Source organism: Drosophila sechellia, chromosome 3L, assembly GCF_004382195.2.
Source record: "Drosophila sechellia strain sech25 chromosome 3L, ASM438219v1, whole genome shotgun sequence".
Taxonomy (NCBI): Eukaryota; Metazoa; Arthropoda; class Insecta; order Diptera; family Drosophilidae; genus Drosophila; species Drosophila sechellia.
In genome coordinates, this window is record NC_045951.1 from 10,070,359 (window position 1) to 10,086,610 (window position 16,252).

General features: G+C 39.8%; 1 long non-coding RNA gene across 1 annotated transcript in view; it reads left to right on the forward strand.

The window, feature by feature from the left end:
- The first annotated feature begins 873 nt into the window (after window positions 1–873).
- Window positions 874–16,252, forward strand: part of LOC116801050 — a 30,913-nt gene continuing 15,534 nt past the window's right edge. The window contains exons 1-2 of the long non-coding RNA XR_004361744.1: window positions 874–1,189; window positions 16,199–16,236. This is a non-coding gene — a long non-coding RNA (uncharacterized LOC116801050). The remainder of the gene's footprint in view (window positions 1,190–16,198; window positions 16,237–16,252) is intronic.

Consider the following 16,252-nt stretch of genomic DNA (forward strand, 5'->3'; position numbering starts at 1 on the left):
CCTTTCGTGCCAGCTGCGCCATACGCAAGACTTTTGAGTTTTGAGCCAAGAGTTCTGGGCCTTCTGAGTTCTGCGTTGAGTTCGCCGTTGTTTCTTGTGTTGTGTGGGGCTTAAATGTCACGTTCGATCATTGAAGTTGCCCTGCACCCGCTTCCGCTCCCTCGACCATCCCTCTGGGGGCCAACTAATGCATATGCCAAAGCGGCCACGTAGGCGCATCAAAAGGAAATGTCAGTCAGGCGACAAGCCCACAAATGGCAAAAGCAACACGGCCAACATCACACAGAAAAAAAAGCGCAGTCCATTTTGGACATATTTCTTATCAATCTGCATACAAGAACCCGTCGGCATTTAAACAATCATTACCGAGAAAAATGGTTTCCCTATCAAATTGGTATGATATTTTGTTCAGTGCACTTAGCCAACAACAACAGCTGAGCTTTGGATTCTAGGTTCTCAGTGGTAATCCTTTGGCGAAACACGTGCAAACCCACACACAGATACTGTGCGAAACTCACAGATACAAACACTCACAGATACGAATACGACCAACGAGTGTGGTGGGTTCTCGGACTTGTGGTGGGCTACAAAGCCACAAAAGCACGCCAGCAACATGTTGACTGCAGCTGCTGCAGAAATGCATTTCGCAAAGCACACTCACACAGTCGCCGTCCGAAGAAAGAGAGGTGCATATGGGGTCAGAGGGAGAGGGCAAATACATATATACGTATATATATTTATATGTGCGAATATACGACTTTTTTTCTGCCTACCAAAAGTTGCCGTCGACGCCGACGTTGCGATTGTTGCTGCGGTGCGAGTGGCTTTTTTAGCCGCCACTTGCCAATTGCCGCATTCGCTATTCGGCTTTGAAGCCGCTCGGGTTGCCAAAAGAACAGTTAGCCAGCAATTCTCCGGAGAATCGAATGGAAACGATTCTTCTGGGAAACGAACTCGTGACCGCCCACGTGTCCTACGTTCTACTCTAACTTATAAGAACTCTATCACCATTTGCGTGTTTTTTCTGTGCGCCAAAGAGCCAAACGTTTTGAGTTTCAGAGAAAATTAGATGTTCGCAAAAAATTAACTTAAACATTTTCCGACAGTGTACTTGAGTGCTTGTGTTTGTGCCACCGAGTGTCTGTGTGATTGCCAATGTTTTTTTGTGGCCTTCAGCTTCAATTTCTTGGTGAGTTGTGGATTATAAATTGAAAATAAGCTCAAAAAAAAAGTTTTTGGTTTAATATACGTTTTCTGTGGGGAATTCTATACAATGCGAGTTTATTGGCAAACCAATTAGACATACGTAATTTAAAGAATCATTGGGAATTTCTTAAAGCCATAAATAGTTCAGAATATGTAAAAATCAATTACCTGTGATCTTATTTTTTTTTAGAGCTAAAAAATTAAATTCATGTTATGCACATAGGATTAACTATTTAATCAGCCAAGCAGAAAAAAATTTACCTGCAGGAAAAATAAAAGGGTGGAGTAAGAAAAACAAACTCCTGGCAGATGACAAGCAATGAAGTTCTTCCGGCCGCCTCTCTTACTTCTAAAAAAAGAAGTAAGACTTGGCTCCAGAAAGTCACATACTCGCATCTACGGGCTATAATCGTCAGTTTCCTCTTGGCCAAGTCAAGACGAGGCTTCCTGCACGACAGCAACAACTGCAATACAGAGAAAAAAATAGGCGAGTTAAGTGTGGAAAGTGATAATATGAATATTACTTCTACTTACTATTTTCAAATTGGAAATATTATAGGTACCTCTACAAATTATTATTATCATGGATCAAATAAATTAAGATAATATTCCATTTCAATGTGACTCATGCTCGTTTCCGACTCTGCAACATACACATTGCAATTGTCTAATATAATTTCGCCTTGAAATAACTCAACTAAGCCAACTAAGAGGAAAAGAAGAAGTGGCTCATGAAGATGCCAGAGTCAAGTTAGAAAAGCAAAATGTTTGCTTGCAGATCGGGACCAAACCGGCGAGACAACTTATAGAGTAGAGTAGTAGAGACCATACAAAAAAAAAAAAAATAAAAAAGAGTCAGGAAAAACGGGCCAAAAGGGATAAGCCGGAAAGCAACACGGAACCCAAATTAATACAATAATTGAAGCCAATTTAGTGTAATTTTCTTCAATTTCATTGTTGTTGCGCTGTAGGTTTATGCTGTCCGTCTATCCACCGAGTTTGCCAACTATTATCGCATTTGTTTGCCATTTGCCAAGAACCCTTCTCTACCGCTATTGCCCCTAATCCACCTGGAAGTTCATTTTGATCCCCCCGTCCGGGCCAGTCTCGTCTATAAACACACATACCTTTACTTTTGTTCTCCTTTGCAAAGTGACCGGAGACCACACCCCGAGCTAGCAAGTTTGATTAGTTTGGGTCACATGCTGGTTGTCTAATTAAATTAAAAGCCCGACAAGTTGCGACTCTCTTTCGATCGGGTGAAAGTGTGGCTTACCTTTCACTCACTACTCGGAGCTCTTCTCGCATTAACAGATTAACAGATTAGCCATCTGCCCAGTCGTTAAAGAGCAAAACCCCGCCCGAAGTTGAAGCTTAAAGTTTTTCCCAAGTTGTTGACCAGGCCATGAAAATCAAACATCAAATTTATGGCCAAAGTTATGGGCCAGCAGAGTCGTTAACAGTTCGGCGTTTTGTTGAAAACTATGAAAAAATCCATGCATCATGTCGGGGAATCGGGGAGTATCTGATCATAAAATATAAATAAAAGTTGACCTACGAGATTTGGTTTCGCTGTAAAGCCCGACAATAATAGAGTTGTATTTTTATCCTTTGGTTATTTATGAAATATTTTATATAAATAACCCATCTACTAGTTGACTTTCATCGGGATTTGTGAGTGAAAAAAAATTGTGGTTTAATTAAAACAGAGGAGGATACACAATCTTTGTCAGCAGCATTTCCATGTTTTGTGGAATTAAAAACCCTTGCCCCAAAAGAAAGCAAGCGAAAAATCCACAAAAAATGCTGAAATGCACAAAATCTCCGGATCATTTTATATATGTATATTTTTTTTTTCGGCTTAACTTTTTGCCGCTTGCTTGTTGTTTGTCGTTGCTGTTGTAAATTGTAATTTGAAAAACATCACCGCAAACTGTCAAAATGCTCTGACATTTACAAATTATTTTGCTGGCAGCGAACTGGTCCGATGGCGGAGCACCACCACTGCACCACCGTAGTAGCTCCACCATGCCGCACCACTCTGCACCACATCAGCGATTTGACGCTTTGAAATGCGAAATGGAAGCGGTCGCCGTTAATTTGCGTCAACGGGCTAATAAAGTTTTGGCATTTGTGTGTTTATACCTCTTTTTCTCTCGTTTTTCACTACGCTACTAAATGTTCGTTTTTTTTTGTTTTAATTTCGATTTTGGCATTTGGCAAACACGACAAAGTTGCTCTAGCTAGATATGTTTCCATATGATTGGCCGTGTCTGCACTTTGTACACTAGAAAAGACATTGTTGATTGATTTAATGATTCGTGTTAACTGTTTTCCAGATTTAATAGTTGAGTAATAAACCATTTAATTGCAAATATTCTCTGCTTCATTACACAACAATGAGCCAATAAAGGCAAAGGCTAATAGCACTTTGAAATTAGTACTTATTTTATGCCGGATGTCTTTCAATCTTAGAAATTAAATTACTTTCACTCTCTTAATTTTAATAAGTTTTTCTGGCTGTTACTATATTTTTTTTTTTTCTGTTGGCCAACGAATTTGCCTGCGTTGGATAGTCGAGTGACTAAGCCAAGCTGACATTTCAATAGCAACAACATCCAGCCAAAGAGCCGAACTTCCGTTCTGCTGGCCAAAACCCCACTCCTTTCTAGCCGCCGTTAATTGCATTTGATTGAGCACCTGAGCTGTGCAACAGAGTATCAATGAACTCGAGAGCTCGGTTTTTTTCTCCCTTCCTTTTTTTTTTGTATTTTCCCAGCGCCGCGGGCTATGCAACCGAATAAGTGAGGATCCGCTCAGTGCAAGGTGCAAATTCCCAAGCCCAGATTGCCGCAGCATCGAAGAGGAATAGTAACCACTAGTACCTGTAACCCGTAACCAGTAACCATCCAGCTAGCTCACCTGCCACTTTCTTACCCTCCTCACCTGTGTGCGAGAGATACTGTGGAAAAATGGCTTTATGGTCTGTGCCCCGAGGCTGCGTGTCTAGGAGTGGCCAGTGCCTAATAGCTGAGGAATACTGGTAGTTTGGGTAGATGGCTGGCTGGCTGGCTGGCGGGCGGGGGAACCTTAAACCAGACAGGGAAAAAATGAATTATGATTTGACGGTAGGCATTTAATGGATGGCCATGGATCTTTGACTTCGACTTTGACTACACCACGAATTCTCGAAGCATTCTCGTTTGGCGCCAACACATATTGACAGCTGCCGGTGGTTAGGGTATCTTCCTTTTTTTTTATATAATTTTTTTTTTTAATTTCGGTATGTCTGTATGTGTGTGAAGTTATTTCGGCGGACAGGTGAATGCTATTCAGTTAGAATGCTAAGCGGATCGTATCTGCGGCTCTTTGTCTTCTAATTGAATTGAATTTCCTTGCGCTGCTTAAAAGGTGCCATTGAAAAGCATTCCAAATTGGAGCATGACAAGTTTCGGTCGATTGATGGATTGCCGTCGCTTTGCGGTTTAACTCCAAACTCTGACGGCTGATGGATAGTGAAAGGATAGTTAGGGATCGCTGGGAAAGGGCATCTTTGGCCTAAATGGGACGCTCATATCTCGTGGTTTTATCTTTACGAGCTCGGCCGCTGTGAAAGGGTGCACCTTTCCAAATATTCAAATGTCAATGCTAAGTACTACGAGGTTTTAAAAAGTTGGAAACTATCGCTAACTAACTTATCATTTTGATGAACAAATCATTTCAGCTTGAATAAGAGTGTATGTTTTTCTAGGCTTTTCATTCCAAAAACCACATTATTTTGTTCAAAATATCTATTGTACTTCATATTCCCAACCCAATTGTATCTTTAACTGCTTAAGATACTATCTCCCGCTCCACTGCGCATCCTAAACTGTATCTCAACTGCTTGCCGCAGCCCAATTAGCCCCGTTTGCCGTCGAGGGGCATCCTTAAGACGTGCCAGCCTCCTTGGATCGAAACTGAGACTTGTGGCACTTTGTCCAGGCAACCCACACAATTGACAAACTGTGCGATGGGCGTTGTGATGCCGAGTTGCCCAACTAAAGGCGGCCAAAGGCGGCCAACTGGGGGCAACCGCAGCGGAAACTATACTGCTGAAATAACCGCCCACCGGCAAAACAACTTTGGCCAGAGAAAACAATGGCAATGCATAAATTTCAAGAACAACAACCCAAACACGGCAACTTTTTTGGCCGCAGAAGAAGATGCGGTGCAGAGCGAAAAACTCATTAGGCCCAGCGCCTACGAAACATGAATGCAATAATATTCAACAAAATTACGAGGCTAATAACATTAATTCATACGAAAAAGTGGTAAGGGAAGAGATGTGTCGAGAGTAGGACTAACCTTTATGCAGTTTTGTATCTATGAGATATACGCACTGCGTAAAAGTTCATTATAATAAAGAATGCGGCACTCCGAAAAGGAGTTTGCCAACCCATTACAACCGCGCTTATCATAAATTATGACCCAGAAATATGCGTAGAGCCAATGTCATAAACATAAACTAGGCGAATTAATTGAGACAGAGAGAAATGGCTGCAGGCAGATAGCAATAGAGCGGCTCATAAAGCCCGGAAATTATGCGTTTTTAAGTCATGACCCATCCCACAGTCCCATACATTCGATTGCACCTGCCTTCGCAGAGGGAGCATCCAAACCGGATCACATACCACCTTTGTGAATATATGTAGACCATTGGAGCATTAGAGCGGCATTTGGCCAAAGTGCCAAATACTACCTGAGACACTTACAGCTGAGGGGAAAATGATAGCATTCGTTAGAGGGATTATATCACATAATTAGATTAGAGACTCCATTAGTAAAGGAATGACCACATATACCTCAGGTTCACTTTAAAAATCATATGATAAAACAAGTTGAGCTCAACACAAATATTGTAAATAAATTTATACATCAAAAATCTATCCATTTCTAAGCCTACTGTCACTATTTCATTGACCTCTGGTATACATTAATCGCAAAATAGAGATCGAGTGAATGGCCTAGGCCTAATTGAGTTTTGAGAGTCGTTACACTTCATCGCAATGGGAGTAAATTAAACTGTCATTAGTTTACCCTTTGGCACTTTTGTCACTTTTTTTCTGAGCGGCTTTCGGGCTGGTCAGAACATGTGAAGTGGCGCGTTTTCCTCTGTTATGTGTGTACTTTTGTGCTGTATTTTTTTTACAGAATTTTTGTATTCTTCACCTCTTTAGTTTTTGTTTTTTTTTTTTCCACCGTCTTCTCTTGCAGCCGTAATAATTTTGTAGGTTTTACGAGTGCCGCCAAGACAATTAGGCATTTGTTATGTTGTGCTGTTGGCCAAGTGTGGGCATTTTGCTTAGCGGCTTTTCAGGCTTTGATGTGAGCAAGTAAAAAAAAGAAAACGGGGGAAAAAAATAAAAAGGGAGATGAGGGAAAAAAGCGACGAACGCGCGCGCCCTCAACGAATCTAACGCCTTTTCAAACTCGGTTCTCAGCCAGCTTTGTTGCTTTGGCTTTTTGGGAGATACAACACGGCTCTTAACTTCTGCCGCGTTGTTACTGTACCAACAATATCGAAGATTTATTTTTCCATTATGGCCAGCCGGCTTCGTTGTGGGTGTCGGATGCCCCGCCACAAGCCATTGGGGCATGACGAGCCAAAAAATCCAAAAACTAAAATAACAAAAAAAATGTCAAACAAAAAATGATCAGACTTTTTGGCGGTTTTAGCAGCGGTTTAAAAGCATGTGCAAAATAAGCTTAATAAAATAGTTATCAGCTTTGACTTAAGCGGTTTGAACAGCGCTTATAAAATTGCTAGCCAGCTAGTTGAGGTTTAAAAAATTTATATATATCTAAAACGAGTGGGTTGATAAGTCAATTACAGAAATAACCTTGAGCAGAGTCGAGTCAACGCAACTTTTACCGCGACTAATGATAGCCGAGCTATGAGCTCGGGTAATGAGCTTAAAGGTATTTTAAGAGTTTTTTAAGTGGGTTTTCAGATCGATTATATGGGTGGTTACAACTACATTTGAATGGGATTTTACTAAAAATATACCTCAACTTATGAAATAGAAAATTCTGAAGTCATAAGCTATGCTCCGTTTAAACACCATACTGATGACCGGACCCAAATGCAATAAAAGAACACATTAATTAAAAAACATGGTATTCAAATTAGCTGAAGCTCTTTGCAAGTGTAGGTATATATGCATATATATTATATTTAAGTCAACTAATTAACGACACGCTATAAAACTATGCCAAATGAAAAATGTTTATGATAGAAAGTCGTGGAACAAATTTCCCAACAGATCAATCCGGAAAGGAGGCGGGATCTGAAGCTATAAAAAACCCACAAAAAGCTATTCAGAAATTCTCATTCTGTGCAGTTTATACCCTTGGCTTTTGTTCCTAATGATTCACTTGCCGCCGTGCGATCGCTATTGTTGTTGCTGTTAATGACTTGACAGTAAAGTAGCCTACACAATTTATAGCAAAACCAAAAGTAAAAAAAATGTATAAATGAAATAGAAACAGAAACAAAACTTGTCCGCCTACAATTTCTGAGTTGGGACTGATCGTTTTGTTGTTGTTTTTTTTTTTTTATTGCTTCTCCTCTTCTGATTTTAATTGAAACATTTTTGACCATATTTTCTTAATGATCTGACATGACATGGCGTCTGTTTTGTGTATGTCTCGGTTGCCTCACATCGCGCATTATAAATTCAAAGCGATTTCCACTAATTTAAGCACAACCAACTAGCCAAATCAGATATACCCAATAATAATATAATAGAAGCATGAGATAGATGCCAGCATATTTGGCTAAATAAAAGCGTTGACTGTGTGACATTTGAATTGCCGGGGAACGCGCTTGGACTTGGACATACATATGTGACATATGTGTATCCCCCCATATCATTATTATAATTTGTTCATTATGTACCGCTCTTTATAGCTGCAGTTGCCATGGCAAACGCCAACGCCTTTGGGCCACAAAAAGCTGCAAATGTTGGCCACATTCACTATTGTTGCTGTTGCCCGGCACTTGTCGTTAAAAAATGTGTTGAAAATGCTTTTTTTATGACACGAAATGAGCCGTAACCATAAAATTGAGCCAAAAACCCAAAGCACCACACAATAATGATGGTATTATATGCCTTCTGGGGCTTTTCTTAACGTCTGCATTCGATTTTTTACCACCTGGCCGAAGTATACACTTTTTTTTGGGTTTTATTCAACTATTACGATCATTTTCATTTAATTTACAGGGCTAATTGGGAACTTGTGAATTTGATCCATACTAAAAGTTTCGTTTAAGAACTCATTTGTGTTTAAACTAGACAACGGTGTACCAAATTTGCATTTGCATTGCTAAGGAAAAAAAACAACGTCCGTTATATCTATTAACATAAAATTGTATAAAACGAAATCTTAAAGCATTTTTTTTTGCACATTTTGCACTCATTCAAATAAATTTTTTTGCCAATTCACAAATGGTGAGACAACTCCTTGTGACTTCTGGCTACCATTTATTTTCGAATCTGTGATCTGAACTTATAATACCTCGCTAATTGAGTTGATTTATGCAGCTGCCGCTGTGGCTTTAACCCATTCGATTTGATTCATTTGAATTTATTTAGTTTTCATAATTTCTGTGCGCTACGCTTAGATTTCTTGTAATTCTTTTTTTTTGTGTATTGTGCCTTTTGTTTTTGCTGTTGCGCTGGTCTTTGTTGATTTTCGCTATCAATTTCAATTTCGAATTTATATATACATATATATATATAGTATTTCTTGTCGCTAATTTTGCCTGGTCGGGTTGTCGCGTTGTCTCGTTGCTGTGTCCACACTTGCTATTATTTATTTATGTATGCGGAGGAACAGATTGCGCGCCATGATTTATGCCTGGCACATTTTATGGCTATTTTGTTGGTAATTTATTAACAAGCTTGTTAACAACAGTCTGCTCAGCGCATCGGCCAGGCTCGGGCCCGACCCAAGCCCAAAACTCCCAGCCTGTACTGGTCAATATGCAGATGGCCAGCTCAGTGAGCATTAAACGCTACAAGCCTGAGCTTTTGGCCTGGCCAAAAACAAAAAACCAAAAAAGAAAATTAAAACGAGACGAAAGACGAAAAGGTTAAAGGCCAAAATACGGCAGCTAGACGCAACATACCAGACAGCAGGTGGCTTTAACGACCGCAATCATGCCGATGTGTCCATGATGTTGATAATGATGATGGCCACACTTGGCGAAAAGCTACACTGTCGAAAGAAATTGGGAAAAATATATATATTTTCATCCCAACAAATGGAAGTTAAAAACTATTTTTTAAAAACAGTAATACCCAATTGAAACATCTATTTATTGGTATTAAAGCCTTTGCAAATTCATTTGCAGCCACCATTCTATTTTTTCGCCTCCAGTGCACGATGACGCTGATATTGCCAGCAGAAACTATCCAAAGTCATGTCCATATTTATAGAAAGTTTGGCTCACATAGATCCAACGAAAAACATTGACATGCAGTTGGCTCGATGGCTCCCTCGAAATCCCCACCTGCTCATCCCCCTTTGGAAAACATGATTTGTTTGCCGAAGCGCGTGCAGTAGCCCAAGTGGTCAAGTGGCCGGCCTCTGACTCGGTCTCCGTTAGCTGTTGCTCAAATATTCTAAATATTTGCTAAATAATAGAGAAGACGGTGGGGCCACTGGAATGGGAGAATGGTTGGGGCTTGTCTTTAGTGTGTAGGCAGTGAGGCGTAGACAAACATTGGCGAAACCAGCGGACAAACCAAGTCCAAAGCTAATGGCAGTGGCTTTGCTTTTGACGTTTGAATAGCCACGGCTATTTGCGTAGTAAAGTGTACGAAGACCAACTGACGGACAGTCTATATACTCGAATACTCGACTATAGACCATGGATATCGCTGCCCGTATGTGCAATTGATGGGCATTGATGGGTTACCCCCCTTTTGTGAGCGGCACCAGCTGCGAGTTCAATGGGAAAATAAAGCCCAAGTCGGGCTACAAATTTTCAGCACATTTCCATTGACTTCTAATTCCATACTTTAAAACATAAAAGCTATTGATGTACAGAAAAATAAAATTGGCGAATAAACGAATCAATTATTTTATTTGTATTAACAACATTTAAGCATTCCTTCTGAACTCATTAGAATATTTTCCTCAAGTTGCAGACAGATTTATGCTCAATATTTCCTAACACTTATTTCTTGGACACTTTCAATTGATTTTTCCAAGCCAATTTCATTTGTGGCTAAGAGCCAGTTTTTTTTTTTTTCTAAGCCAAGTCAGCGGCAGCGCCAAGTTGTCAACTTAATTTACAGCTAACATGTGAGCTACAAGTTCGCGGCGATTGAGCAAGCGATAAAAAGTATTAATTTCATAGACCCCATGCAATTAACATAAACTGGACAGAAAAACATATCGCAGCCATATAGAAAAAGGCTTATAAATATGCAAAACAGTTTCGATTACAGCAACTCCTTCGCTGGCATTGCAGATACAAATCTGCAGCTATCTATGTATCTAAGTAACGCGAATAGTTCCACTTTAAACTTGATCGATCGCAAGAGGGTTTTATGGTTTTATGGGCCACGGCACGAGCGACAAACATTTTGCATTTGCATTTGTCAACACCCCCCTTCTACAACCAAATCAAATAGAAAAAAAGCAGACTTTTATTTGCATAATCGGTAATGATTTTTTCATTTTGTGAAATGCCAAGGAGCCCATAAAACCAAAAGCCTGTTGAATGCAGCCAGAACTAGTCTCATTATGACGGCGCGGAATCAAATATTATTGTTTATGGCCTTGATTTGCCATGCTAAAGATTACGCCTTATAAAATCTATATTTTCGTATATTTACGTTTGCGGGAACCCAAAACGAGTTTTATTAAATTGGTCAAGTCGTAAACACTTAGGAAATGGGTTTTTTATGTATAGCATTTTGTATCCAAAAACTTTAAAAATAAAATTATACTTTCATCTGCAGTGGAAAGACTTTAAGGCAATACTGAGCAGAAATCATAAAAAAGGCAATTCTGAAAGCCAAATAAAATTGAAGAAAGGAGCAGAAGCAATCTGTGAATAATTTGGATAAGTCGTGCAAGTGCAATAAAAGCAAAATTAAACGTTTTCTGGGACCAAATCCGAGTTGCATCTCAATTTGCTTCAACCTGCAACTGCGATTCCAGTTTCCAAACTGGAATTGGAGGTGCTGATGCGACTGCAAAAAGATTCCAGCTGCCCTTGATGAGGTGCTGCAGACATGGCCCGAGGAAAGGTTAAGAACGGGCTACGCGGAAGCTTGCTGAAACATGAAAAAGAATTCAAAAGAAACACAACCAAAACAACAAAGGTAGCCAAAGAACACAACTTTCTACCTTTACTGTTTTGCCCCTGAGGATTTTTCAACTGGTTTCGTTGGAACCTTTATTTTTTAGCAGGGGGAAGGCGCAAATGAAATGCAAATGTTGTACGGGGGCTTATCGGTAATCTATTGACTGAAAATTTGCAACAGATAAGGCGGGGCACTATTAAGCCATAAAACGCATGCAAATGAAGGCGTTGAAATGCGCATAAGGCCAAAAAGGAGTGTATTCGGGGCTGGTCACTTCACTTAGCCGAAAGTTAAAGGGCGCAAAAACTAACGCGTTTCGGAAAAGATAAAGCCAGTACAGAACAGTGGCGGGTAAGTTGGTAGGTACTGGGGGGTATCGCTGGTCAGTGGCAGCTGTCTGCCAAAGGCGGGGTGTAAAATTCAACTTTGGCTTCAACGAGGCCAACGGCTGACTGGCAATTAATTATGCCCAAAGTCGCTCATTCTCACTCACTCGATCTGCCCTCTCCCTCGGCAGCAGTCGCCCCCTCTCTTTCTTGTAGCGGACATATGTTTATTTACTTAATTTACTTAATGACACACATCTAGAGAAGAGGCACGAGTCACAAAGAGGCACTGAGAAAATATGTTACCATTATTGGGCATTCATTTGGTCAACAATCTGGTCTAAAATATTTCTATGTTTTCAAACACTGAATTCATAACAGTATTAAATTTTCTTAATTTTTAATAAATTTAAAAATATTTACAAATTCAAATAGAATTTGCAAATATAAAAAACATTATTTTTTTGGTGGACCAACCATTTCTTAGAACTTTTTTCTTACTGTGCATGCACACACAATTTTTTTCTGGTGAGGTCATCCAGGCAAAGAGGAGCAGCCCATGTTTGTCTAATAAATAACATTATTAATTACCAGTGCAATTAAGCATAAGTACGAGTGGGGCAGGCACCCTCGCCAACATAGATAGAACTTCAAACCCCGATGCGGACCGAGGAAAATAACAGGCCGACTGCACTTGATGACCCAAATTTGAGCTCATTGAGTGATATATGAATGCATTAATCTTAGTTTATGTTTATTAGTTTGTTTATCAAATTTTTATGCGAGCGCTGAGGAAAAAATGCCGAAACTTTAGCTAAAAACTGAAAACTGATCTCGCCGAGAAATGCATAAAAGATCAGATCTGTGATCTCTCAACTGAAAATTTATGATCATCATAATACGATTTTATGTTGCTTTAATGGGCTCCGTAGATATTTATGGTCGAGGAAAATGTTTTTAAATGGCAGGGAGCTTTTTTTTTTTTCGAAACTTTAAGCTTAGGCATATCTTAATGAATTTGCCTATAATGCAAGGCACTTCTGACCATTAATCTTCAACCGCTTGTTATTTACTTAAATATGGCAACTGTCACGAGCAGGACAAATCAGGCAAGTACTAACGAGAAAATGCTGAAAATTACAGAGCACAGTGATGGCAAACTAGAGGAAAATCTACCCCCGTCCCCTCAGGAGGAGGGTGTCCCTAGTCAGTCTAGCCGTGTCACAACGTTTAATCTTTATTAATTACAGTGAAATAATAAGTAGATCCCTCCGACGGCCACCCTTCCGCTACCCCACCACTTTTCTCCGTTTCTCGGCGTGTCTAGTTCTCTATTTCTCTCCATTCTCTGACAATGTCAGACGCACCACCGACTGATTAATGCCGGGGCTAAAAGAGCCAAACAAGCAAACATGCCACAAGCAGCCAAAGGGGCAACTTTCGGTCTGGTTTAGGAATTCTAGCTATGCACTGGGAAAAAAGTCTAATAGTAATACATTAAGTGGTCAAATAAGGGCCTAAATTAGAGGTATACAATACATATAATATTAGCTGAAGAAAAAAATATATTTTATAACGATATCTCTTTTCAAATGGTTTGAAATAAAATTGCTCCTAGTTCTAAATATTTAATTCGATATAATAGAGCAGTAAATACCTTAATTTTAATAGATTTATGCTTTATTCGTAATGTTTTCACTGTAGTTTGCCATGTTCAGTGGCGTTCTAGTGGGACAACATCCATCACGTTGGCATTTTCCCGCATGGAGAACAACTCCCCAATTTGTTTGGTGCCAAAACGCGCCCAGCGGGTGGCAAAAAGCGGCGAAGAACGCAGCGAAAGGCGGAGAAAGGCCAAAAGAGAGTGGGGCAAAAAACGCAAAATTAGATAGCAGCGTGTGCAGAGCGACCATTTGATCCTTTTTTAAGGTCACAAACGAAGGCGGTTGCGCAAAAACCGCGCCTCGCCTAATTACGCATCTAATCAGAGGTGGTGACCCCGTCAGAAATTCCAGCAAAGGAAACATCCAAACACATCTGCCTGCATTTGGCAGTGAGCAGTGAGTGAAAACTTGCGGCTTGTCAATCAACCGAAAGCTGTTCAAATATTTAAACAAAACTCAGCCTCTCAATGCATATTTGCACTTCAACTTAGCTCAAACTGCGCATGCAAATGCAAATGCAACAAATTCAAATAAATTCCGCGGGGACAGGACAATTAAATATGCGCATAACTGTTGATAATCATCGAATCAATATGCTGACAATTTTCTCACGCATTCGCCAAGACTCGAAAGATACGCACTCAGATAGATATTCAAATGAGTCCTCAGCATCCCAGTTACAGACAAGGATCCCAGGATGAGGGTTCATCATCACCAACATCATCATCGCATTGATGTTAACGATGAATCATCATGATGATGCTGACATCAGCTCGAGCGGCTGAAGTCAATGAGGAAAAGGAGGGTTTCCAGAGTCCAAAAACGATTTGTTCTGCTCGAACCCTTCTTCATAAAAAAAAGGATTTGTAATTTGAATGTTAAATAGCAGCAGCCGCAACTCTCATTCCCTCCCTATTTCTCCAAATTATATTTACTGCTGAATTAATTCTCACTACTTTCTTGAATAAGTAAAAAACGAAAGGACTTGCCCTGTTTGCTTAGGGTTTCCTTTCATTACCATACAATTCGATGTGCCGCGCCGCCTTTCAAGTCTCCGAGAAAAATCTATAAAAAAAAAGAAATCTATTAAGAAAACCGATTTTTTTATTTTGTATTCCTCTGATTTCTTCTCCAAAGTTTCGCTGGCTGCCTTAATGGCAATTGACAGGCGCAGTCATATGTAAATCTTAGGGCGTGGCGGTATCGACATTCAACCAGCTGCTGTTGGTCTCCGATTTCAAAATCAGTCGGGTGGCCAAGGGAAAGATTAAATAGGGCGAAGGCAAAACATGTTTTTCACGGTTTTTTAACGGTTTTTGGTAGTGGAAAAAGGGGAAAATCGGGGCAAAATAGATAAATAATTAACCCAAAATAAATTATGACAATAATGTCACAAGAAAATGTACTACTGCATTCAAATTACATTAAACCTTTTTCGTGAGAAAATTTACTCTTTAAATCGCTTATATATATTATTTTTTGCTACTAAGCTTTTAATTCTAGTTTTTAAATGTTATCAAAAGGTTTTAAGTATGACAAATAAACCTGTCAATGCAATTGAATTTCAAATGCACCAAATCAAGTTGTAATCCTTTAGCAGGATTTATGGCAACTTTTCTATTTTTCCTTGAATTGAATGGACAGCAGGACGACCGACGGCCCCTCCTTGAAACGTTGATTTCATTTTAAAAGGGAGTTAAACTGCTGAATTGCAGCAATAATATTGCAACCGACATCGATATGTGCCATTTGATTTGCATAATTCAGCACACACACACACACACAAACCGAAAGGAAGACCCAACCCTAATGCGAAAAAATGAACTAGCAAAATATTGACAGGACCTGGGGATTGTGAAAGCCAGAAAGGAAAAGGGAAAGATACAAGCATATATACAGATATTGCCGCTTAAGCTGCAAAACAGCCGCGCCCCTTTCCACTTTCTGGCTGCCTGTCTGTCTGTTTGTGTTTTTGCAAATTCATCGATAATTGGCAATTTGAAATGGCAACAAAACAAAAGACAGGGGTTGCTTTCGACTTTCGACACATGAGAGTGTACAAGCCCAACCCATATTGACTTTGCCACTCTTCAAGAGAACCCCTGATTCAGGACCCTAAAAAAAAAACGCAGGCCTCGTGTCAAGGGCGCATTGCGAAAAAAACAATATTGCCAAAAAATGAAATAACAACAACAGGGAAACAATACTTCGCACAATAGATAATGACTTAATGACACTTTAATTGTAAACAAGTTAATTCGGGCCATTGATGGCCAGTCACAACCAATTATCGCATCGATTCGAGCCAAAAACGGTGGCAGCAATTAGTGTCAGTTATTAAAATTGGCAAAACAAAGCTGAATTATAATTATATCGTCGCAATGGAAACCAGATTGGGGGCTCATAAATTCAAGACAAACTCCTCAAATGAGATGTGATATTAATGGGCCACGTCTGTCTCTCAACTGTTTTCGATTTGTTTAAACAATTTTCAAGTTCTTTGGGGGGGGGAAGCTCGAAATACTAAAATACTAAAAGTATTTGTATATCTGGTTGGAGAGTAGAAATTAAGTTCTCCCCTGCAAGTATTCACAAATTCTTAACAAATGTCTTCTTTCTGCCCTTCTTCTATTTACAGAGGGAAAATCACAACGACTTCTGGGGACCCCCAAAAAGGTAAGAAATCAGCCAA